The sequence below is a fragment of the Poecilia latipinna genome, unplaced genomic scaffold (assembly GCF_001443285.1).
Source record: "Poecilia latipinna isolate Pla-1442-1.1 unplaced genomic scaffold, P_latipinna-1.0 Scaffold1, whole genome shotgun sequence".
NCBI lineage: Eukaryota > Metazoa > Chordata > Actinopteri > Cyprinodontiformes > Poeciliidae > Poecilia > Poecilia latipinna.
In genome coordinates this window covers 970,852-994,130 of record NW_015112617.1, presented here as the reverse complement: position 1 = coordinate 994,130, position 23,279 = coordinate 970,852, and the positions used below count along the sequence as shown (strand labels likewise).

The 23,279-nt window shown below is 40.3% G+C and overlaps 1 protein-coding gene and 1 long non-coding RNA gene across 4 annotated transcripts in view; both read right to left on the bottom strand.

The window, feature by feature from the left end:
* Nucleotides 1-23,279, bottom strand: part of cadm1b (cell adhesion molecule 1b) — a 275,050-nt gene that overhangs the window by 148,850 nt on the left and 102,921 nt on the right. The gene's annotated exons all lie outside the window — the stretch shown is intronic.
* LOC106950547 (uncharacterized) lies at nt 7-21,749 on the bottom strand. The gene is made up of 3 exons (XR_001425638.1): nt 21,737-21,749; nt 17,597-17,598; nt 7-1,419 (listed from the first exon to the last, which is right to left on the bottom strand). It is a non-coding gene; the product is annotated as an uncharacterized LOC106950547 (long non-coding RNA).

Below are 23,279 nucleotides of genomic sequence, written 5' to 3'. Positions count from 1 at the left end.
ATTTCCTTTCTGCTCTTTATAAAGTACCACAAGTATAACAAGCTGATATTAGCTGGTTAATTAGAGGCTGCGGTTGGTTTCTAGGCAGACATGCTGCCCTTTACGTGCCAACTGTGGTTTTAAAACAAAGTAAGCTTAATAGTCATAAAAGGTCTTTTAGCTCCCACATCATAACCGACTGCAACTGTAGCTTTACAAATATTAGAATACCTTAATAGAGGGCATTTTTTATTTATTTATTTTTATTATTATTATTATTTTTATTTTTTGCAACCTTGAGCCATTGTTGTTTTGCAAGGGCATTGAAGGTGGTACGTTCCTCTGCTTGTCCAGATCTTGTTGTAATTTATAAATGACCCATAATGGATTCATGGTCAACTGATGGGATGGACTGATGCAGCCAAGACTCTGTCAGAATAATTGTAGTGTATTAACAGCGATGCTGTTCAGAGGACAAAATACAAACATTCGCAAAAATGGTTAATAACCTGTAAAATAGTATTGCATGCCATGGAAAAATAGTTTCATTAGTCATTAGCCAAAACCGATCAGGTGGTACGCTTTGAATACCCGAGTATGGAGGGGTCATTATTCTGCACCAATGTTACTGCAAACTCACTGATATGACAGTGAGCTTGAGACGGTGGTACAGCAGGTAAGGGGGACGATGAATGATGATAAATTCACTGAACCTTATGTTGTGAAACCCAATTTATCCCTTTAAAAAGCACGGCTGACGAGTCTTTTTGCAACAAGAAGTATTTCCAACAGATAAATTTGTCTGTCCTGTACGCAAAGGAGAAAATAAAAACAAACAAAAAACAAAGGAGTTGCATTTTTCAGCCAGCTTAGCTGTGATGTGCAGCCAAAGGTGGGGAAGGGTCATGGACATGATTCTCTATTCTGCATTCAGCTGCAGAACTCTTCTCTGGCATCTCCTCAAAGCTGTAGTATGTCACACTTTTTATTTTATGTGTCTGTTGAAAATGGAGTCTTGACAAAAGTTCAGTCTGGAAGACTCTAGTCACACCTGCCTCATCAATCAGCGCCCGCCTCTCTGCAACCTGGACCTATCGGCGCGGACCAAGCCTCGCTCCAGCCAATCATCGTTTGGGCTTCGGTCCAAAAGGCCTCCACCCATAGCCTCCTCTGCTCACCAGCTGCGATCAACCCACCTCCACCCCATCTCCACCTTCGGCTCTCAGGCCTCATCTTCCTCCGACCGCCGCCACCAGTACAGGCCCCGGGGGGTCCACATTCCTATGCTGCATCAGGAATGTTCATCGAGCTCATCAAAGTCCAGCTCGATGTCCCCGGCCGGGGCCTGAACACCAAAGAACTTTGTTTATTTTCATGTTCATTTTGTCATTAAACTCTTTTAATCGCCTTCTTTCTCCGTTTGAGTCTCTCCAGACTGAACTGTCACTATGTCTTGACAGTATGGTATGGGGGAGATAATCTAAAAATTGAGCTCTCCTACCTTCTCCCAGTAGTAACTGGAAACAACCAATCAGAGCCAGGAGGTGAATGCTAAGGCTAGTTAGCATGACAACCAATGACAACAGATAATCAGTTATCCTGTAAACAGTAAGTCGCTTTTCTGCCATTAGCACATTGAGCAGAATTGATTGACAGCACTAAGACCCTCCTCTTGGCTCTGATTGGTTGTTTTTGGTCGGGAGCTGTACATTTCTTAAGTAGGCAATTGATCATTTCACAGATTGGCACAGTGACAGTTTTAACAAATATGTAAAAAAAAAACATATTCTTCATAAAAGTTACACATTTAAAAACAACTGTAAGGCATAGGAATGTTTTCAACACATTGCTACTGACAACCAGCTCTTACCTACTCAAAACACACAAAAGCTGGTGGGATTGGTGGGTAGGCGGGGGTCGTGTTCACCATTTTACCCAAATGCCTCAAACTCGAGTGTCATACGGTTTCAAACATCTCAGCAGCCGTAGGTTCCAGTGTGTTCTGGTGGCATGCTGCTTGCGTTGTACAGTTCAATAGTACCCACGCCTCATTAAAAGCGGCGCTGATAACCGACATAATGATGAGAGCTGCCCCAGCTCCACCGAGCTGCCCTCTATGATGATGGCAGTAGTAATTTTCCTCTTAGACCGGCCACTCCTGTTTACTTAACCTTTACACAGTCCTCATTAACTCACCATCACCAGCCACTATGTTGGGTTGCCAAGGGCAAACACAATGGGCAGATGGAGCTGGGCTGAGACCATCACTTAGCTGGACCGAGGCCCCTCTGCTGTCCTGCTGGACCCGACTCACTCACTCTGGATCTTAACATGTCATTACAGTGCATTATTTCTGCTGCAAGCTACGCGACTGGCAATAACTAGTTTTTCACGAGCGTTCGTTCTCATTTAGGGAGGAACACAGACCAGAACCAGCAGGGTGCTGAAGGGGTAAAAAAAAAAGAAAAAAAAAATGTCACACTGTTTCTCTCTGCTGCAAACACACTCTTGGCAGGTTTTTTTTCCTCTCTTTCTCCCTCCCTCCATCCTTTCATCTAAAAACAACTTTAGTTTAGCTCCACGAGGGAGGACAAAATGCAAACCCAGCAGCGGGGGTAATGGGATATGGAGTCATTCATTCTGATGGCAGTTCATAGTCTATGGCCAAATGACATCTTGGAACAGAGCCACACTGATGCAGAAGCACCTTGAGAAATTGCAGCCATTATTAATTCAGAGTAGGACAGCGATGTGATTTTACACCTCTGTACAAGAACACGCACAAAATGAAATCCTACTGAACATCACTGAAGACATCTTAAAGAAAAAAAGGACACTTCCGTGATGAGGATGACTTTTTTCTTTTTTAAATCATACATGGAAGCATACATGGAAAACAGATTTTTTCTTTTTTTTTCTTTTGGTGTTACACAGAACCGGACATAACTTGGACCTTTGTTTTGCTAATTTTGTTTGAGACGTGTCCTTCTGCGATTACGTGCGAACGAAAAGTTAGCGCCGGTTAACTCAGAGGAAGAAATTTTGCCTCGCTATTTTTATCGACTTCCACCGGCGACTTGTCAAAGATTCTACAATCCAAGTGGAAAAAAAAAAATCTTAAGTTAATTCACACTTAATTTGGAGTTCCGCTTTGCTATTTAAATCAGATTAGCACCAGGAGTCTCATGTTTTACCTCATCAGAAGTCTTTGATTAACTGAGTTTCTGTACTTTGATTCCAGTTATGCCCATTGTCACCGTTGATAGTGAGTTTAACAATCAAACACAACTGAGAACATGAATAAAAAGCTCAACAGTAAACACCTCTAACCGCAAATGAAACATGGAACCGCCCATAGAGACCACCTAAAGGACCTAAGGTGCAAAGTTTTATCTTAGGTCTTCAAACCACATAAGATTGTACCAATTGTCAAACACAGTGGCGGCACTGATGTGATGAGGGCCGAGCACTCTGCATAAAAAAAAAAAAAACTTCATCTCCACCTCAAATCAACAACTAAATAACTGAAATTTGGACCCAGTTTGACAATTATCTGAAATCCAGATCAATACTCATTTTGGAGCAGATAAACCAAGCCAGCATTAAGGTCCAGAAGTGACCTCGGCTTCAACCCTATTAGAAATTTATGGACTGCGCTTAAAAGCCGAGTCCATGCAAGAAAACAGGTCAATTAAAATAAGCTCTCCCTGCAAATATCCGGCTGGGAATGCAGGAACGTGTCGTTGGCCACAAAAGATGAGCGGCTGAAATGCAACTTGAGGAGAGCAGCAGCACTGCTGGGGCTGGATGTATGTACTTTTAGCCTGAGTGAGGAATTTGACCCACGTAATCAGGAAGGTAGGTGTAAATCCAAACGTGCGACAAATGATTGTTTTTTTAAAACTCATTAAAATTGGCTGTTGTGGAATCAGCGTGCCTCAGAGAATCAAGTTGAAATGTATAATTATGACCTCGCAGTGGCGTCTCAAGCTTCGCAACAGGATGCAAGTTGCCGTGGAAGGAATTGTGGCTTTCAAAGTACGAGGGGGCGGGAGGGGGTGAAGTCATGAGCTACCAGTCGGCCTCGTTCTTAAAATCTACTGTAAAATGATGATATATTCTCAGTAGCTGCAGAAATAAAGACAAATGGTCTAAAATGCACAATCTATCTATACCTAACTAATTTTTTTCTTAGGCTACAAGACGTTCTCTTGCATTTATCTGAAATCCTTTTGTTTTGTAACTTTTGCCACTTTGTGCAGTATTTGGATATGCTGCTTGTGATCAGTTCTTCCACATTCAACATGGTTTTCAGTTTCCTTAAAACGCGACATGCATACATAACACAGGAAATAAAAAAGCTGTCTCCAAAGCAGTATTTGCAAGGAATACTCTGACTGGACAAAAAATAAAATAAAAGAAAAAAACTGCCTGTGGTGTTAATTTCCAAACACTTTAAATTTTGAGTGCAGACACAGGACAGAATGTGTGTGAGATTTAAATGCATGAGCCACAAATGATTGTTCATTCACACAGATATACGCGCTCACGTCGGTCTCACTGATCGCTCCGATCGGTGGCTGAGTGCTCAGGTTGGTAGCACAGATAAAAGTGCTGTTTTTTGTTTAACCATCTCACTGGGAAAAGTTTGGGTGTTAAAACACACCCCAACATTAATACGACATTGATGCCAATGGCAAATGATGTAAATCTCTAAATGTAACTTACTTGAGGCGACTTAGCGTTTTTGAAACCTTGAAGAATTTGCCGAGATTAGGTCGGACCACAACGTGAGGACTTTTCTGGTGTTTGTGTTCTGTACACTGAGGCAGAATATAAAATCCTCTGAGCTGCTTAATTATTAAGCAAGAGAAACGAGCGCATCTGGAATTTTTACAGCTAAAAAAAAAAGGTTCTGTAAATCTTTTTCTTTTTAGCATTTGTTGTACAACACACAAACTCTGTCAGGGATATTTATTCAAAACAAAAAAGTCATATTGTATCATTTGGGTGTCTTCCTTACACCTCCTGTCTAAAGCCCCTGAACTGCCGTTTTTTCTTAACGAAGCCCACATGACTCGGGCTTAGAGCTGCAGAGCTGCTTGCAGAGCTTTAAGTACCTGCTTCTAGCTTACATCCCAGTCGACCAGTTAAAGCAGATGGCCAGTAATGTCAACACATGCAGGAGCTTCCTCTCCTAAGCCCGACTCGGTCTCTGTTGGGTCCCTCTGGTTTTTTTTTTTTTTTTTTAAACTCCCACCAAAGGTCACGTCTGCCATGTTAGAGTAAACAAGAGGCCGATTATACCAGCATGTTTTGTCTCCGTAACACTCTCGGTGGGACACAGACTGCTCTGTTTGGTTTAAGTGGGCCTGCCTCCAATCAGCTAAATCAACAGTAGCCGCTTGGAACCGAAGCGGGAGTGACAGGTGAGCCGTCGCACCGTCTGCTTCGCCTTCCAGCGTTATCAGCTCCCAGGGTTGTGAATGGCAGGACTTGAGTCACTCTCCTGTCAATAGTGAAGCAACCCAGAGGGACACACAGGAAATCCATTAGCCTAGTTCCGCTGTTTGACATGCTCCGAGTGAACAGCACCTATCCTGACACGCCACCATGACTGGATTACCAAGTGAAACCCGGGGCACCGCGGCGGGATAAATACCAGAATCACCCCGGCGGGCTGTTAAGAACGGGAAAGGAAACGGCCGTCTTTGCTGCCGGTGTTTTCTCATGCAGAAACTTTCAGTCGCTCCTGCTGGACTTAACTTGTTAGTAAACTTTGAAACGCCGCTGCCCACTCAGCCTAATGCCGCAACGACCGCGAGGACCGCTGACGGTTTTCATACCCGTAAAGTCGAAATAGACAATGAAGATGTGTTTTCAGGCTAATGATCCCAACCAGACTCCTGTTTCCATGCAGTAATAAAAGGTGAAAGATGTGTTGCGTTCCTGTTCTGCTCTAAAATGTCTTTAAAGCTGGGGGATGTCATTTTTATTAGATAAATGTTCTTATACATTTGCTAAAACTGTCAGTCTGTTGTGACTATGTGACATGACACAGATAATCTGTGAAAATATCAAACTTCTCCACCTCCTCAGCCAGGATGGCAGTCTTGGCGCTGTCAATCAATCTCAGACACGCGCTGCTCAATGAGCTAATGACGGAGAAACAAGTTATCTTTTTAGAAAAACTATTTATCTGCTTTTAACCATGCTAACTAGCCTTAGCATTCGCAACAGGCTCTGCTGACAACAACACACTCTGCATATGACGGTAATTGACAGCACTAAGACACTCCTCCTGCTTCTGATTGGTTGTTTCTGACCGAGCTGTGTATTTCCGCAGTTTGCACTGGCAGCAGGCAGAGGAGATTGAATTTTTTTTCACTTATGTTGTCATGACATGGTGATAGTTTCAATAAATATGTAAAAAAAACTACACAAAATAAAGTGTTTAATAAAAGTTACATAGCCCAGCTTTCAGCAATACCCAATGTCAAAAATATTTAAAGAGGTTTGGATATTTTAAAATAGAAGTGTATTGACTGCATGTTTTCCAGAGATATACAATATAAAGATGATTTCTATCTTTTTTTTCTGCAGAGTTATGATTCTGAACTCTTGAATTGCCAAGAAGCTGATATTTTCAAATCCAGCATCTTTGACAGCAGACATAGGTTCAAAAATTATAAAACAAAGCAACTTAAAATTCATATCATCTTCTGAAAGTCGTCCTCTCTCACAGTCTAAATGAGCTGCACATCTCAGGTTGTAGGAAACATACCTTTAAATATAATTTTTGCCCCATTGACTTAAATTATGACACACTAACCATAAAATAAAATTATCCGATTCTTTTCTCCTGGCAGTTTGCTTGGTACTGGGCAGCGATTTCACATTTGTTCTCCTGAAATTAAAATTCTGTTCACGTTTCGTCAGGAAGGAACCTATTTATTCTGATCTCTGTTTGCTTTTCCATTTTTCTGTCATCGTCATTTGACGCTAAAAGTTTCCCTTTCTAATAATTAGATAATCGCCCTCATCCTCCCTCCTGGCCTCCTCCCCCCATCGCTTGTTGCTTAAGAGTCGCTTAAATTCAATCACCTCATTATCCCAACAGTATTTAAGCTTATTTGCTACCCAGGTAATTATTTGTCAGTGGCTTCCAGTTTAATCCTGTTTTTTTGTTTTGTTTTGTTTTTTTGTTTTTTTGCTGATGTTTGCCTTCATTACTTTTAATCACTTCATTAGCTTTTCTCTTTGGACTTTGAATTCTTGTCGGTTTTGCGGGTTTCGGTACCATTAAGTTCAAGCGGAGGCTGCTGTTTCCACATCATCTCCGAGCCACCGGTGAGCTGTGACTCTGGACTTGGACGCTTCCCTCCCACCTTTTCCAAGCCTTGCGACAGTCGAGGCCAGGTCTGAAGGCAGCCAAAACTCTTCCCTGACACTTTTCCCAGCCATAATGTAGAGACAGTGCTCACTTAATAGCCTATTGGAATGTGAGAGATGAAGGCTGGTGACTTTGAAGCCATCTGGTGACCTCCCCAGAGCAACTAAAGAGACATTTCTCCAGTGGCAGCTGTAATATAGCACCTCTGCCTGCATTATTGGCCATCTCAATGCAGGTGTCCTTCAGCCCCATTTAGGTCACTCTCTCCAGTGCGTTATACAAATAAAATTACGCGCAGATTGCAATGCAGCCGCCATTTCTCGACTGGCCAAATTGCTGAGAGGCCGAGAGAAATTGAAAAAGCTGGCAAGGTCTCAGCCACCTGACAGTGACTGTGACTATGATGAAGTATCCTCCCGTTACCACCGGTGACTTTGCCAAATATCCGAGATCTCCACAGTCTTCACCCCATGCTCTGGACCTGCAGGGTTTCATAAACAGCGAAGAGCCACTGCCAATATTTCTAGAAGAAACACCCACAGACCAGCCTGTAGGATCATGGCTCTAAATATCTTCCTGCCGGGGGGGTTGATTCATTTTCATGTTCCGTTTTAGCTCTTTGTTTGATTTTTTTTTTTTTTAGCTTTGCGGTAAAGCTCTTTTTCAGAGCAGCTTGGACATTTCCGAAATAAACCCAACTTCCCATCATTAGGAAAAGGATTCCATACGTCATAAAACGCACACAAACAAGTTGAGCCTGAGAATCGAATTGTTAAAACTTGCCGTTAAAAATACAGCAGACGCATCGCTTACTGTATCCCCTTTCACGCGCGGCGTTTCAGGAGTCGCTACGTACGAAGCACGATGTGAAATGTGAGCGTTCTTTGTGTGGCACTTTGATATTTAATGCTATAATTTGTTAGGCAGAGTCACACGGGGGAGGCCTGAGGTTGTGGAGCGGACCAATTGCTGTGGCTGTCTGGTGCACTGATGTTTGAAATGGACTCAAAAGACGGAGGCTGAAAGGGAGAAAGCGGGCTCAAGGTATCTTTTTTCCCATAATGAGCGAGGCGCTGATTGTAGGGGAGCTGCCAACAACTCAGCAGGTGTTGAAATGCTATGCATGAAAGAACTTGTGTCGTCCATGCATAGAGGACACCGAGTAGTTTGCTGGGGTAAGCAGTAAATTAAGATTTACTCGCTTTACTTACTTGTCTTGGAAAAAGTTTTTTTTTTTTTTTCTATATATTCTTTTTCTATTTTGGCACATTATAATCACACACTTCAAAGCATTGTATGTAATAGAGCAGTGGTGTCCAAAGTGTGACCATTGCAGGGACTGATTTTGTGTGGCTGTCCACTGAAATTCAAGAATAATACAAATTTAACCCTCCAGAACAGGCGGCTGGCGCAGATGGAAACTTTGGTTTTAATTATTATGGAGGAATTGAAATCTTCTTTAAACTGGTCTCTTGAAATATAACCACATTTTATTTTTGCAATCTTTTGCAATGACAACATCTATGCGGTTCCAGAGATAGAATTAAATCCTGTTTTTATTGCTCCAAACTGACTAATCTTTTTGCTTTTTCTTTAATTAGGCACAAAACAAATATTCTTTTGATAGGGAAAACCCATAAAAACCTTAAGTTTTGGCTGTACACATTACACATCTCATTCCAACAACAACAAAAAATCTAATTTTTTGTTCAATTAAACTATTGCATTATTAGTAGGTTAAAAAAAGTGTTACAGTGTGAATTTTTGACTTGACAGTTTGGGTCCATGTTGCAAAAATGTTGGACCTCCTTGTGAGAGAGCAACACAATGTTGCAGATCATTGCGGAGCGGGAAACAAAATGATAAATGGTTTCCAAGCAATTTTCATCAACAAATTAAAAAAAAAAAAAAAATATTTAAAAATATTTTAGGTTGCACTCCACAAAATTCAGGAAAGCCGTCCAGCAACTCGCAGCCCAGAAAAGGAAAAGCAGGAAACTTCACGACCTGTGTGACGTTTGGAAGGGGGAACTGCAGTCCAAGATGAGGAAGAACACTTTGAGGATCCGTCAATCTGGTCACGATGTCCTCTGTGTGAAGACTCTGGGTGAAGGTGAGTCCATTACCATGGCAGAGGTTGCCGAGGTAGTTAAAAATCTCCCCAGATGTGAACAAGATTCATCCTAAGATGCTGAAGGACGTTGGGGAGTTGTAGTAATTGACTCTTGCATGAAGGATAGGGACAACACTTCTGGAGTAGCGAACTGGGCTTTTGGTTCCAGTCTTTAAGAAAAGGCAGGTAGGGAGTAGATACACTACTTTCAAGAAATCACACTTCTCAGTCTCGTGTGTAAAGCTTACTCTGGAAAGAAGACTTCGACCAGTTGCTGATGTCTGGATTCATGAAGAGCGTACTGGTTTTGTCCTGGCCGTGGCACTTGGACCAGCTTTCTACCCTTGAAGTGGTCACTGGAGTTGAGTTATGTTCCCAAATGTGTTTTGTGGACCTGAAGAGGGCTCATCGCTCTGTCCCTTAAGGTGCGTTTGTCAAAGTTTGTGACACCTGGGTTACCTGGTGCTTGTATGAAAATAGCCGTGTCCCCAAACCTGCCACAAAGTCAAGTCTGTTCCCAGTGAGTGCTGGACCCTGCTACTGCTGCCCTTTGTCCCCAATCCTCTTTGTGCTATTCATGGAAAGGATGAATGATTGTAGAGTGGAGTGGGATAATGTGGATGCTCCAGTGTGAGCCAGAAAGCTAAGCTATTCATTTACCAATCTGTCTATGTGCCATCGCTCACTTATTGGCAAAGGCAAGATCCTAAACACAAGCCCCCCTCTCTGCCTCGGTGTGGAACGTCCCACTGTCTCTCACACGTGGGGTGAAGAGTCCGTCATCCAGCGGGAGCCGTAATGTTTCCCAAACCTCCACACCGAAAGAAGTCAGTTGACCTCAAGCCCAGAAAGGTAAATGGGCTGTACTTGTTTAGCGCTTTATCAAAAGCACTTTACTCTGCATTCAGTCATTCACGCACACACACATTCTCATGCTGATGGTGGCCTGAATAGTAGCCACAGTTGCCATCGTTCCAGCCTCCAACCGTCCTCTGGACGCTTTCTGGGCCAATCACACAGTGAAGAGACTCTGGGACAAACCCAAAATACGACAGAGGAACAATGTACCTAGACCAGGAATACTTAGGAATCTTTCAACATGAGCTAGCAGGTCTTTCTGTGGAAAGAAAAAACTTCGTAAAAACTCTTCTACAGTTAATGTTTTGATTTCAAATCAGTATGAAAATGAATACGCTCCTCTTTTCCCACTCTCTTCAATCTAACTCAGTGTTTCTCTGTTCCGGCCCTCTTGGACGACTGCTCCGGATGTTTTAGGCGTTCCCACCCTGCCACACACCTGACTGGAAAGAGTGGGTGACTAACGGGCTTCTGCAGCACTGGATGGCATGCAGAGGAGGTCATGCGGTCATCCGAATCAGGTGTTCTGGATCAGAATATGCGGGGCAATGATCCCCAAGGACTGGAATTGAGAAACAATTAAAGCTGCATTCACTGATAAAGGCCTACCCGTTATTCATTTAATGCATCTAGCTTCTTTAAAATGCCATTTATATCTAACTATGCTGTTTTAGTTTTACTGTAGGGCCCTTTTAATCGCTTTGTGAATGAAATAAATTTGCTTTACCTTGCCTTCTAGCAAAATTCTGCAATTACAGAGCCCATCTCAACATATGCATGGCAAACAATGAAACGTCACACTTTCGTTGGCTCTCACACACACAATCAGAAGAGTTGAACTAAGTGCCAGAGACAGGTTATGACAGGAGTAAAGTGGTTATCTGAGATAAGAAACGTCTATCCTTCAACTGAAAATCCTATTTCTCTCTGTAAATTTTTATCTGTGGGTAGCACCTGTTGCAACAGCAAGTCAGCTGGATACAGACACATGAGCTGTATTTTTCCTGTCAATATCTTTCAGAAAAATGAAGCTCCCTCATATATGGCAGCACATAAAAAAGAAAAAAAAATCTCCCTTTGATGTGCAAATTTGTGCAGAGTCACACGGCAGCTGCAAACACTGTCACACTCACAACTTATACGGCAGAGCTCGGTCTCCTTAGGTATCAGAACAAGGAGGTAATTTATTCTAATCACTGATCGCCATAATTATATTCATCCAAATGACTATAAGCAGGAAATCAGCAGGTCGCTCCCAGAAATCCTCTGTGGTGTCCCTTCGGTCACCGGCGGTTACGTCAAACCACCTTCTGCAGCAGCTCGCCGGACCTGGCAGCCTGTAGTTAAGGTGGGAAGCCTGTGTTTACGTGGTTTCAGGGAAGTCTGCGTGGCGTGGAAAACCCGGACCATTCATCTTTCGCTTTGTGAGGATGCGTCTGACCTTGGTGCCCCGAGGAAATGTTGATAAAGCGTTTTACCTCCGAATCATGGATCACAGCATTAGCTTCGCGTCGGCGCTTTTGTGCCTCGCGTCTCGCCCAGCGTCGGGTGTGGGGGGTGGGGAGAGACAGAGGCAGACGGAGGCACACACGTGGAGGCTTGAAATAGGATATTTCTTTGCTGTGATCACTGGCGAGGTGATGTAACGTGTATAAAGACGTTAAAGAGGCTACATCTCAGCCGCTTGGTTTTGTTACGTCTGTACATTTTGTTTTTATGCTTTCATTTAAAGCGCAAAAATGTCATAAATATATTAAAAATATTTAGTTGTGTCTTTTTTTATAAATATCGTTGAACCTTTGGATTACCTTTATGCCTAATAGATCTTAATTTTACAGAGTGACTGTTAACTAATTTTGCTAATCCTGAAGACAATAGGTTTGCTCTGGATTTTATTTAGGGGTTTCAGGGTAAAAGGGACTGAATACAGACCACACTTTTTATTTCTAATTCAACTTTCATTTCACAGTTTCAGCTTTATGTTAGACTATCACAAAGAATCCCCAATAGGACTTTGTCGTCATTTTGGTAAAGATCAACAGACCTTGTTACTTTTGCAGTGCTCTGATATTTACCATAGGTTTTTAAAGCGCTTCTACTACCCCAGTGCGTTGTTCAAGGAAAGAAAAAAAAATCTCTGTAGTTTACTAACTTTCTATAAGAGGAAATCGTTATCATTTCATATTCCAGCGTTTATTGATTAAAGGTCCGGCATGTCCAACGCCAGGCTTTCAGCTGTGCAGAGGCTGGAGTCGTCTAAAGTTGAGATGGGATTTACACATTAGTCCCAATAACAATGATAAAGTTAACTTGCCCTCCAACAAAAACTGCCAGGAAAGCCCAGAGGTCCTGAAAGATTATTGTTATTGATCTCCTTTTACAAGACAGTATTGTGCGTGCACATATATTATTTGGTGTATATGAGCCCTAAATGGATCTTCCAGGACCTTGGGCATTTCAGACGCTGCTCACTGATGTGAAAAGTACTTGGTCTGAAAGGACAGCAACACCTTTAGATGGATCCTGTCCAGGTCACGGCTGTAGTTTTAGTTCTCCTTAAGTTTTAATAACTTTTTTTTTTTTTTAACGCCAGAGTCTCTCAAGCAGATCTTCTTTCTTCTCATCACTCACTTTAAGTGGTATGTACTATCGAGGTTCTGTCTGATAGCCATCCCCGGTGTGTGGAGCTTCACAGCACCATTTCTGATAGAAATCTTATTGTAGGCTGGTATGAAAAAGGAGAAATACACGATAGAAAAGATGAGAACAAATGACTTTCAGAAATTATTTCAGTCAGATCAAATGACTAATATAAAAAACTATAAGTAGTGTCATACGCTTTCAATAACTCTATCTCGTAAAGATGTGTAAAAAGCCTCAAAAATATATAAATATGTATCTATTCATTTATATATATATATTCTGTTCTTCGCAATAGCATTATTGGCCAATGACTTTTTAAAAATCCAATCATTATTTACATACTTATAGTATATTCAGTTATTGTAAAAACACAAAATAATTGCTAAAAAAAAAAAAAAAACCCTACTGTTACCCTCACAACTCCTACAAAATTAATCTGACTGGAGCCTTTTTTGTAAACCATATTTTACTTTTTAAATTGACTACAGTGTCTAAAAACCTTTAATCATTATTCCATGATATACTTGGATATGATGTGAAATGGAGTCCCATTTCTCTTCCCCCGTTTTCAAAATGGGAACGAGAAGAAAACGCGCAATTCTGGGAAGACGTGATTTGATCACATGAGCAGGAAAGTTATACATTCCCCAGAAAGTCAGAGCAGCTTTTATAATAAAAGACTATATTTAAACACATCATGCAGATATGGGCCTAAATGTCCAGTCAATCAGATTTAAACAGAGCATTTCAATTACAAAGAATTCACATTTAATTATGTTATACCAATACTATGAACCTAGCTTAACTGAGCTAATAAATACTACACAACACAAAACTCATTATTAGTACCATTTGATGTGTCTAATGTCACAACATACCCCTCTGATTAATACAAAGAAACGCATTTCATGTTGAAATGCGTTTCTTTGCAGGCAGGATGCTGTATGCGTTTAAAACTAGACACGAGTGCAGACTTGATGTTATAAATCTTAAAATATTTCAGTTCTTAATTTAAAATGTGTCAAGCTGAACAGGCTCTGACTGCTCTAACAGAAAGCTGTAAAGTTGTAGGAGGAAACTGATTCGATTCAACTGCTGTGTGTTCAAACACACACTATGAAACAGCGACAGGTTTCTTAGCGTTGTACCGGAAAGATTCTATGTTTTCATATCATAAACAATAATGTTCATTGTCTTTCAAATGTTCCAAAACCATAAGTATTATCCAAACCGTATACCAGCCTTGCCAATTATATGTCGAAGTGTCAGACCGGAAAGCAACAAGAGATCTAACAATTTACAATTTTAAACTCAACATCACTTTTATGCCATTAGAAAAAAATAAAGAAAGAAAATAATGTGCGACTGTTAGTCATTATCATGACGTTGCATCACTTCAATATGATGAAATGTAAGTGTAACAAAAGGTAAAAAGGCTGCAGCTCAAACCAACATATCCTCAGGTGTGCGAAAACCTCTTTGCATTTACCCTCTGCTGAAATGGGGGTCATCATCAAACAGCGACTCGGAGCACTCCAGGTGTCGAAGCCGCACGTAATTTAATTTAGGGATCAATGCCGCGCAGAAAATACCGGCTTTTAAAGCCCAAATATAAGCACTATAAGCTCCTGTCGCATGAAGATGGGGGGCGTTTTTGGCAGTAGATTACAATTCTGACACATTAAACACTTAGAGCTCTAGTTTTGTTTAAAAAAAAAAACTTGTATGGAAATAGCCAAAGCTAACCAAATGTTGCATCAGGGGCAAAGACCCAGAGGCAATCAAAGTGTCAAAACAGTGAGGAAGGGTCTGATAACTAGCAGTAATTTGCTACGTCATGAAGATTTTCACTGAGATTTGACAGGTGGAGGTAAGCACAGTTGTTGGCAAACAAAACTGAGGGGGCTGATATACGACGACCCATCTGAGCTGTCAACAGAGCTGAACTGATCTGGCACCGGTATCTTGCTTAGGGACTTATTCTGAGACCAGAGAGCCGTGAGCAGAGAAATCCATGTTGCCTGTTAGTTTTTCTGCTTTAGGATTTAGTTATAGGTTCGATGAAGGCTTTTACGGCGGAGTCACAAACGAGAAGAACGACGAAATGCGAGACGTGTAGTCTGTGGAAAAAAAAAAAAGGGCGGCCTTTAACAGTGAAGGGAAGCTTTTTGTGTAAGTGCTCAACAATTTGATACTTTGGTGCTCAAAGTAATGCAGAGAGAGTTTAGGGAGGGTGAGGGAAGTTCACACGCTGCTTTTTCTTTTTTTCATTATTTCTTTTGCCTTCATTCAATGCAACACAGATTTTTGTGGTTTTAATAGATAAACCTTGGATGGTGGCGTATGGCTTTAGTCTGAGTGCCAAACCTTGGATAGGTGTGTGACGAAGAGTTTTAGTTTGTGTTTACCACTTGTCCCTTAAATATATTTCTGATTTACTTCCTACAGTAGGTCATGATGCTTTCATTTAAACACTGCCGTTGTAACTTTGCTTCACTCACTATCCCGGGTTTGTTTGTGCTGCCATTATGGTGCAGCCTACATCCAAGTATACGTTTTATTTAAAGCCAACACTTCTAAAGCATTTGGTAAATATGAACGTTTCTTTTGCTCAAAGCCACATTTCTGTTAAACAGTTTGTTTTCTTTTTATTCATCACTGTTTGACCTTTTAGATGCTGCGGCCTGAGCAGGTGTATGGACGGGGCCGGCCCAGCATTTCCTGTTAAATGATGTCATCGACTGCATCACTGGATTCTACCAAATCGAGGGGTTTCCTTATTGTATTATATTTTGTGTTATTAACATTTTAAGTGTTAAATGTTTGACTATTTAGTTAGGTAGATGAGTTTGTAAATTACATTATCAATAACTTTCCACCTGTTTATTATGTTTTTTGTCCATTTGACTACACTACCTCACAATGTGTAGCTATGTCTCCTATGGTGATGTCTATGAGCTCTTCCACAGACTTTCTCAATGAATTTAAACATCCATTCCAATGAGGCTCATATTCATTCAAAAATACTTTTTCAAAATAATCTATGAGGAGTTCACTGATAGTCTGGGGAATGTGCAGTCTTGTGCACAAACACTTTCAGTAGCGTTGTCTTGGGGTCAACCTTATATGTTGACCTTTATTGTTTTAATCAGCATCGGAGTTGCATTCCTCAGCCTCGTGCTCACTAAAGCCAACACTAGGCTGACTTTAGTGAACACTAGGTAATAAAAATACCTTCTCAGCTGTTAGCCTCCATTGTTTCAGTCCTTACATCTGTGACTTTACAGACTTACTTTATACATTTGGATAACCCTGCTTTTGAAATAAATTCCCTTTTCTTTTTATCTTATTCCTCTATCTAGTTTTTAGCCACTGTAACCCTATGCCACTCTTTCCCTTCTTATTGCAGTGAACAACTGTGTAGGAGCCTGTAGTCTGTCTTTTTCTTTAAAATGTTGACTGACCTGACATCAGCCTCTCTCTGCCTCTAAGCCGTGACTCCCGTAGCACTAGAAGATCATGTATTTCATTGAAAAATCCTGACCATGCCAATAATCCTCCAAACTCCATGCTCTAAACCTTAAATCCTTCAGAGAGGATCCTCTTCAAACCCTCACGTCTTGTCCTTCCTCTCTCTCTCCCCCCACCCGCGCCCCCCAGTTTGACTTTCTTGTGCTGACGTTTACAGTACGACGTCCCTTTGCGAGAGGACTGGTGAGGCTCGTTCCATCTGCCCTTCCCGGCTCCATCTGTTGAACTCTGCACATCTCTGTAGGGTTTGTTACCTTTTGTGTGTGTGTGTATGTGTGTATGTGTGTGTGTCCTCCTGATAGGGAAACATCTCGAACTCCGGCAATCATTATCTCTCCAAGTCAGCAAGCTATTCTTTGGAGGAAATCCTCAAACTCATGGGTAAATAAATAAATCCCAGGTTTTGACCTTCCTTATCAAGCTCTGCCTCCACCTTTAAAGCAGAAAGAGGTCACCGTGCCACCGGAGCACAATATTACCAGAGCACTTCTCTGGATTTTCTTTTTTTTTTTTTTACCTCTCTTTATTCATGATCTCTTTCATACGTTTGCTGTCACATCGCTTGCTTTTGGATTTATCCAACAACCCCGCCACCTACAATAAGTCCCCCCCTCTGTCTTGTGGGTTGCAGCGCTTATACACCTTGGAAGCAAAATGAGAGCATTAGTCATATTGCCAAAAGCAACATCTGTTTAAAGTGACAAAGTGATTCTTGCCCACTGGGAGGAAAGATGGAAGCAATCATAAAGTCGGAGAGTAGCTTGGGGAGGTTGAGCAGGGCAACTTTAACGGCGCTGGCTGGATTCAATTGCTGAATTTTAGTTCAGCTGTGTGTTGACAGCTAATGTTGCTTTTTTTTTTTTTTTTACGCTGGGGTTTGGCTTTATAAACCCAGAAAAATATGTCAGGATCAGCACACTTGATTTTCAGAGGTTAGGCCTCTCACATGCCTTTCATTTTTAGAATGTCACTCTCTTTTAATGCCTTTCTGGTAACCTGAAACATGCGCTTGGGCTTTTCCACAACCAGAGAACCACCGGAGTTGTGTCATTATTTTCATCCAGAGGTCTGTTTCTGACATCTGATATGCCATTTGATGGGACCTTTGATATGTTCTGATATTCTGAAGAAGGCAGAGAGCCAATTTGTCTTTCTCTGCAGACCCTTACTTCATGTTAATGTGGACAACTGTGTCCATTGTTGCTTATTTTGGAAGGGTGCATTGGTAATTTTAGACTGTAAACAACTTCAGGATTCATAAGATGCACATAGCCTTACAAAATTAACCATATCCTTTGAACATTTCCAATGTTTTCATGTTACAACCAAAAATGTATTTTAGTTCAGTGTATTTTATTTGATTTCTATATGATAGACCAACGTAAAGTAATGCATAACTGTGAAGTGGAAGGAAAAGATTGTTTTTTTTTTTCCCCCCCTGCAAATCAAAATCTGAAAAAAACAGGAGAAATCTTTGGATCTGGTGTAGATCTATATTCAGGGCAGGTTTATGGATACCTTTGCAGAGGGAGACACCAACATAAAAAAAATACGGTAAGTTTTATTTTTGATGGAGCCTGAGACAACAAAAGAAAAAAAAATGAGTAGTGCTAGCAACAGGCTTTTTAGTTAGCAACATGCTAAGTAAAAAGCCAACTGAGCCAACCTTACAGCACTAATCATAAATATTAGTTCTGCTAATGCTAAAGCCCCACACCAACATCCCTTAGGAGAAGCTAATACTTGAGTGCTAACGCGCTAAATTAAGCCATGATGTCAACATGTGTTACAACATAGTACATGGCAATTGACTTTGCCTGTTGTTAATTTTTAACAGTCAAAAACAGAAACTTCAAATTTGATTTAACTACAGGTTTACCAAACAGCTAAGCAAATTAGCTAAGTATGCTAAATGTTTTCAGAATGAGCAAAAACGCTAAATGAAAAATTAGCGCATTAGCAGAGGTATGTCACTGCTGAATGATATGAAAGGCATCTAATATGTATAACTACTGATAGCTTCAGTAGTACAGTCAGCCATCCAAACAAACACAAGAACCGATCAGAACTGACCACGGAAACTGAAGCAGCAGCAGCTGCACTTTTGGTTTTACTATAACCATGTTTAACAGAGAGCTTTCTGTGGTAGTGACTACTCTATGCAGATCTGAGGTTTTTCCAAATGTATTTAAATTCCATTCTCTGCAATCATTTACAGCTGCTGACAGATATACTGGAGCAAAAAGAACTGCACACTCTTTTTTTATTTTTACCCTCCAGGGCTGACATTAAAACTCCTAAACATTTTGGCTTCCCTCTGAGATTAATATTTTGGGTTATGTAGAAAATTCATTTTCATTTTATACACCTTGCTAATGTTGCTTCTTCCTCAAAAAAAAAAAAAAAAACATGTCATCAGAAGTGTGTCTGGTGCCTTTACGGGTCATAAAATGATCCGAATTTTCAGCTTTGGACTGACGAGTTACCAGACACCAAGCAACTTTTTGGTCAATCTGTGGCTAAATCAGTGCTAAATCTCAAACATAGCTCACCAAAAAGATGATTCCATAAAAGGTTTTGACTTTACCCGACATTCTTATTTCATATTTCCATGTTTCTTGAACTTTATAAACTACAAATTGCAGTGACAACAATGAAATAAACAACAAATGTCCAAAGGAGTGGGTAAACCTAAGCAGTGTTTCAAAAGAGCTGATGTTTTCTAAACAATAATATTATGTGTTATTAATTTGGTGTTAAGAGATGAGCCTGTTTTCTGGTAACAAACTGCCACGAAGTAAAAATCAGATTTTTACTTTTGTAAAATTTACCACCTACATACGTCTTATGTCTAATCAGTATTTCAAAAGAGCTTATGTTTTCTAAACAATAACATTTACGCATCATTAATTTGGTGTTAGGAAATGAGCGAGTTTTCTGGTGACGAACTGCCTTGAAGTAAATAGCTAATTTCTTACTTTTGTGTTGAATGTCTGTTTTATAATAATCACCAATTTCTCATTTCACCACCAATAACAAAGAAAACATTTTCACTTTTCTGCTAAATTCACCAGCTGCACAATTCTTGTTAAGTAGTAAGTACAATAAGATAAGCAACATATCAAAAAAGAACAAGAAATCTTATGTATTTTGAACAATAATATTTGTTGTTGATCTGTTGCTAAGAGATGAGCACGTTTTCTAGTATCCAAGTGCCACAAAGTAAACATCGGATTTTTACTTTTGGGTTGAATGTCTCCTTTAAAAATATATTTACCACCAATGACAAAGAAAACATTTTCACTTTTCTGCAAAATTCACCAGCTGCACAATTCTTGTTAAGAAGTAAGTATAAGATACGTAGTATTTCAAAAGAGCAGAAGAAATCTTATGTTTTATGAACAATAACAATATTTGTTGTTATTTGGTTGCTAAGAGACGACCGCGTCTCCAGCAACATCGCAACGATTTCGTCCTATTTGTAACAATATACCTCCATTTTGCTCTCAGATTCTTTATTAACCCAGTACATCCAATAATCTGCTTGCAATAGCCATAAAAGTGGCTTTAATGGTATTAACAACAACAGTAATGATAATATTGATGCTAATTATGCTATGAAAACAACCACAACATAACATGTCAGGATCATTTCTTGTATTTAGTGAAGGCCATTCATGCAGACGGTTGAATTATCTAATGTTCGGACGTTTCTGCAATTCCACAGTCAATCTGTTTCATAGTTTCACACCACAGAAACAAAAAAATATAATAATCTTCTTGTGGTTCTGATCTCTCAAGCTTTGAATTTACATTTCTAACTGGATAAACGGATCAGCTGATAGATGGGAGGTTTCGGACTTCGATAAGGCAACAGTTGTCAAACACAAAGACTGGAGCTTGTTAGGAATGACAAGGTGACTGAAGTCTGTGAAGGACCCTCAACGAGTTAAGAGGACAATTACAACGAAGTGCGACTCCTTGGAAACAAAGTATGAAAAAGTGAACTTTCACGCAGTGCAGTAAACACCAGCTACAGCTTCAGGGGACAGCCGCAGTCTAAAACATCCAGATTGTTCCCACTTTTTGTTATTTTTTTTTAGGGGGGGGTGGCAGAGAAGGGAGCTCAAAGTGCATTATTGAGACGCTGATATGTCGAGGCCATTAGGAGCAATTAAAATGTCCGGCACTTATCCTGCTGTTCTCTCGCTGTTTGGACAGTGGATGAGCTCAGTGGTGGAGCAGGAAGGCAGCATTAGCGCCACGCAGAGCAGCAGCACTCTGATTTACAGTTCCCAGAGCTGGTGATTGAGGAGGGCATTACGTCACAGCTGATAGATCAGAGAGTCTTACAGCAGAGCGGAGCTCCATCAACTGCTGCCGACAGTAGCCTTAGTGCTGACAACCACTGAAAATTGATTTATAAAAAAAAAAAAAAAAAAAAATAAACTCCATGCCTCTATGCGCTCTGACACAGAACGGGGAAAGCGCTTACAGCCAGAGAAAACACATACGTACACACACGGACTGAATACTGCAGGAAGCCATAATTCTTGGGGGTAGGAAACAAACGCATTCAATAAAACCCACGAGGACTTTATTGTAGTAACAGCCAGATCTGGGAAAGCGCAGATACTCCAATAAAAAAAGCTTACTGGGAAAATAAAAACACAGAGCCGAGCGGCGAACGTGCGAGAACGGCTTACGCTGTCAATCTGCATGTTTTCCTGTTAGTTATTGTACCAGTTATTTCTTCCTGGGTGGCAGTTACTGCCATCTCAGCCCCGCTTCCCAACGACCTGCAAGGTTATGGGACCTGGAGACTCAGTGGGTCTGTTGTAGTTCAATTTGTCTCCCACACACCGGTTCAATATCCAACACGGAGTATTCGGTCAGCAGTTTTCTCTTATCATATTCAAAATGCTGCTTGTCTTGTCACATGTTGATGCGCTTTGCATTTTTCCCACTTAAAGATTTGTTCCTTTTTTGTTGTTTTTCTTTTTAATTTTCACTTCTGAGATTCGGATCATCAAACCAGTTCCAGTTTCAGACAAAGATAAACTCAGTTCACACAGAGTGTAGTTTTCAAATCAAGATTCCTTCGACAGTAGGGAGAAAATCTGCCCAAAACACCAGATGTAGAAAAAGTAGTTACACCCTAAACCTAGGCCTGTCGTGATAAAGTTTGCTGGACAATAAACTTTATTGCGATAAACAACAATGTTGTTGTTTTGAGGCCGTATTTATATAATGTAATGGCACGGTAATGAAAAGAACACATTCTCAAATAAACTTTCATTTCTAATGAATATTTAGCACTGGGACTGGAAGGCATTTTAAATATTCAAAAAAAAAATAAATAAACAAAAACAACAGAGACAACAAATAAAATAAATCATGAAGTCTCTGTAAGCAAAAATGATCATAAATTCAAAATTGTTATGAGACCAAAGCACCAAACCAAAAACTTTTTTCATCCAGTTTTAGGTAGAAGAGAGAGAAAAGAAAAGAAAAAGAAAAAATACATAAATCGTACAGCTGAAAATGATTGAACTTATTTTTAATTTATGGTGCGATTTATTGATTTATTGATTAATGCGACAGGCCTACGTAAACCTGATGCTTACATGTGCCAGGCTTGGCAACAACAACAACAACAACAACAACAACTGTCATAAAGCTTTGTAAATAATGGCAACAAGTCATTTGTATCCACTGTGGAAGAATTATGACCCACTTTTCTTTGCAGAATTATTTTAGTTCCTCCACACTGGAGGGTTTTTGAGCATCAACAGCCAGTTTATAGTCATGCCACAGCATCACAGCTGTCTGGACTTTGACTAGGTCACTCCAAAGCCTTTGTGTTTTTTGAGCTATTAAAAAGTGGACTTGGTGGTGGATTTTGGGTCATTGTCCGACTGCATAGACTCAGTATGCTTGAGCTTCAGGATGTATTAAAAAAAAAAGATAATTCGTAGGATTTTCTGGCGGAGAACAGCCTTTTGCAGTCATTTAGGTCCTGAAACATAAAAAAACCCATTTTACTATAAATGAATGAATGAATGAATCACTTAATAACAGAAGATTTAATTCCATCAACAAAAACTGTGAAACATTGTTTTTGTACTATCAACTACACAGAAACTAAATAAAATACAGGTCAAGCAATAATGAGTTCTTGGTTAGGCCAGTAAAATTGAACCAAATAATAATAATCACAGTAATTCATAATTTAACATTCACCCAATTATATTTCCACATAGATTCAGATTGATTTGGATTTTTCCTTTCACCCCGCCCTTAACAAATTCAATTCTCATTTGAAAACTGCTCGTTGTGTTTACTCAAGTTATCGTCGCCTCATATTAATTATCCGTTCGATTATCTGAAACATTCTGGTGGGGCGAAAGCGCAAAACGAGGCGCAGTTTGTAAGGAGCCGAATACGTTTTCACTGCTCTGTAGGTTGTTCCTTCTGAGAAATGCGAGCATTCGTAACTCAGGTGGGAGAACGTCGAGCCGAGAGGCAGCATAACAGATCTGATTCATTAACATTCAGAGGTAGACATGCTATATTCAGGGTTGTGTGTTTTAACTGCGACTTCCCAAGAGACTGGAACTGAGAATTAGCTATAAGACAAAACAAAAAAAAAAAAACTGTTCCAGCAGATGAAATGGAGACTTCTGGTAAATAATTGTGTCAAAATAATAATAATAATAATAAAATAATATTTTTTTGTTTGTTTAGAAACGCTGTATAACA